The sequence below is a fragment of the Aplysia californica genome, unplaced genomic scaffold (genome assembly GCF_000002075.1).
Source record: "Aplysia californica isolate F4 #8 unplaced genomic scaffold, AplCal3.0 scaffold01041, whole genome shotgun sequence".
In the NCBI taxonomy this organism is placed as follows: Eukaryota; Metazoa; Mollusca; class Gastropoda; order Aplysiida; family Aplysiidae; genus Aplysia; species Aplysia californica.
Genome location: NW_004798311.1, coordinates 69,218 through 72,654, shown reverse-complemented (window position 1 = coordinate 72,654; position 3,437 = coordinate 69,218).

Sequence of the window (3,437 nt, the reverse complement as noted above, 5' to 3'; positions counted from 1 at the left end):
AGCATTAGAAAAAGAAGAAACAGACTTTTGACAAATGGCTAAGAAGAAAATTTGTGAGGCAGCATGGTGGAATCATGCCCTCGTGTGAAGTTTACAGAAAAACATTGATTAAAGACACAAAATATGTCATTTTTCAGTTTAGAAGGACTCTTTAGCTATTGGAGTTACCGAACTCTGGCAGCCATTTTCTCGATAATTTCACCACTGAAACCAGGCAACCTCATTTTGTTCAATCAAAAATATTTTGACTTCTAATCAAGATAGATGGATATTTATTTCATTAGAAGCAAGACAAATAAAACAGTTTTCAGATGATACCAACAGCTCCAAATACCCAAACACTGACGAGCGTGTGATTCCACCACGTCGTACCACATGCTATTATTTCAGTGAGCTCATCTCGTTCAGACCTTTGTGTTTACAAAACACTGTCCTTCCATTCACACTCTCAAAATAATTAAAACATTTTTTCTCTCAGCCACTCGAACTTGGAGGATTAGATGAAGAAAAACTAATGACCTACCTTTAGAGATTAAAATAAAAGCATCTAGACGTGCAGAAATAAGACCAGTGAGTGAAAAGATAACCAGAGTATTGGGAACATTGTGTTTTATCAACAAGCGCCTATGATTATATTGTAAAGTAGAGTCACCCCCCCGGGCAGTGCCACTCACTGACGTACGGTCAACTGGACGGAAGCTTGAGAGGTTTGGCAAGGCGTATGCAAATGTACAAACCCCATAACATTAACAATTGTGTTCATTTTTAATGTTAAAGTATACGTAATAAAATTCGAATCCTTGCAACAACAGTGGCAGTACCAACCCCTAACCCCTAAGCATAAACCCTTACCCCTAATCCCTAATCCCTAACCCCTAACCCCTAAACTCTAAACCCTAAACCCTAACCCCTAACCCCTAAACCCTAACCCCTAAACCCTAACCCCTAAACCCTAACCCCTAAACCCCTAACCCCTAACCCTTAACCCCTAAGCCCTAAGGGACGCAGGGAATCTCGACATTTCAAGTGCTGTATTTGAAGTTGTTGGAGGGAAAGGGATAGCTTCTGGAGCTTTTCATTAACATAATCCCAGTTCTAACCCTCCTTTATATGTTTCATTTACATAATCCCAGCTCTGACCCTTCCTATGTATCATTTACATAATCCCAGCTCTGACCTTTCCTATGTATCATTTACATAATCCCAGTTCTGACTCACCCTATGTATCATTTACATAACACCAGTTCTGACTCACCCTATATTTCTGAGGCAGTGTCAGTTTCCAACATTGTACATGTGTCCTTTAAAGTCGGCCTACAACAAATACACACTGAGGTTGCTGTTGTAAAGTTTTGTGTTTTACTCATTAAAAAAAAATGAAATTCATTTTTTTAAAGGACCTTAATACATGTATTTCTCTAAGGCATGAGTCGAGTTTCTTCAAAAAAAAAAAAAAGACTTCTTAGGTGAATACTATTTGTTCAAAGTTTTGTTGGCACTAGTACAAAGATGACCGAGTTATTTCCCTTGAATGCGTCCCTCCTATAGACAGCCTGTACATGTACAACATGTATGTACGTCATTCTGATTTCTCCGCAGAAAGTCTCAGCACAATGACGTCATTTCCCCTGTTCCTGGCCACACTGTGTGTGGGTGTGCCTCTGATGGTGGTGGGTCAGGCAGTCCCGGAGACTGACGGCAACTCTCTCACCTCGCGGATCGTCAAACTGGTGAAGGGGATTGACGGTAATCAAAACGGCGTGGTGAGTCACACGTGGGGGTGATGTATCACCTCGTGAGTCAGACGTGGGGGTGATTCCAGGAGTCAGACGTGGGGGTGATTCCATGAGTCAGACGTGGGGGTGATGTATCACCTCGTGAGTCAAGTGTGGAGGTGATTCCATGAGTCAGACGTGGGGGTGATTCCATGAGTCAGACGTGGGGGTGATTCCATGAGTCAGACGTGGGGGTGATTCCATGAGTCAGACGTGGGGGGTGATTCCATGAGTCAGACGTGGGGGTGATTCCATGAGCCAGACGTGGGGGTGATTCCATGAGCCAGACGTGGGGGTGATTCCATGAGCCAGACGTGGGGGTGATGCATCACCTCGTGAGTCAAAAGTAGAGGTGATGTTTTATCTCATGAGTCAGACGTGGGGGTGATGTATCACCTCGTGAGTCAAAAGTAGAGGTGGTGTTTAATCTCATGAGTCAGACGTGGGGGTGATGTATCACCTCGTGAGTCAAAAGTAGAGGTGGTGTTTTATCTCATGAGTCAGACGTGGGGGTGATGTATCACCTCGTGAGTCAAAAGTAGAGGTGATGTTTTATCTCATGAGTCAGATGTGGGGGTGATGTATCACTTCGTGAGTCAAAAGTAGAGGTGATGTTTTATCTCACGAGCCAGACGTGGATGTACACATCATTTTTCTCACGTGAATGAGATGTGGAGATAACTTTTTTTTGGACTTGAATGAAATCACGAGATGACTTTTTTTTTTACCTGAGTGAAATGTGGAGATGACTTTGATCTCGTTCAGTTTTCCGTACATATCACAGTCTCCTTACAACAATCTACCTATCATCGTCACTTCACACAGTCTCCTCACAGTCTCCTCACAGTCTCCTCACAGATTTTCTCAATTTCGTCTCAACTCTTCACAAAGAAGTCAAAACTTTTTCACAAATTGGTCACAACTCTTCACTATCTCTTCCCAATTTCTCACAATGTCGTCAGGAGTCCCAAAAATGTCGCCACAACAGGTCACAATGTCGTCACAACGTTCTCCATGAATCTGATATCTATACAGCTATTCTTGTGGCTTTTCCCCCCCAGAGACAGAGGGCGACATTTTGTCGCAACGCTACTGTCTGTGGGAGTTGCGTATCGTTGTCAAACTGTTCAAATGAACCAAAAATAATAATTTTTTTTCTGGCGACAGAAAAGAATAGTTTTGTTCTTTAAACAATTTTAACTTGAGGTGTTCTCTACAGCTTTTTTACAGTCAGAGACAAATCACAGACACCAACAAAAAGACAATCCCAACGTCAGGAGCAATACGTTTTCATCGACGACACGTATTGCTCATGACGTTGGGATTGTCTTTTTGTACAAACCATCCATCCATCCATCCATCCATCCATCCATCCATCCATCCATCCACCCATCCATCCATCCATCCACCCATCCACCCATCCATCCATCCACCTCCCCCCATCCACCGCCCGTGTTCCCCCAGATCGAGCCGTGTGAGGTAGAAGACGACCTGTTCTCCCACTATGACGCGGACAGAGACGGCTGTGTGAGCCTGGGAGAGTGGAGGCCGCCCCTCACCAAGCTGGGCTTTACACAGGTGGGAATATACTGGGCTTTACACAGGTGGGAATATACTGGGCTTTACACAGGTGGGAATATACTGGGCTTTACACAGGTGGGA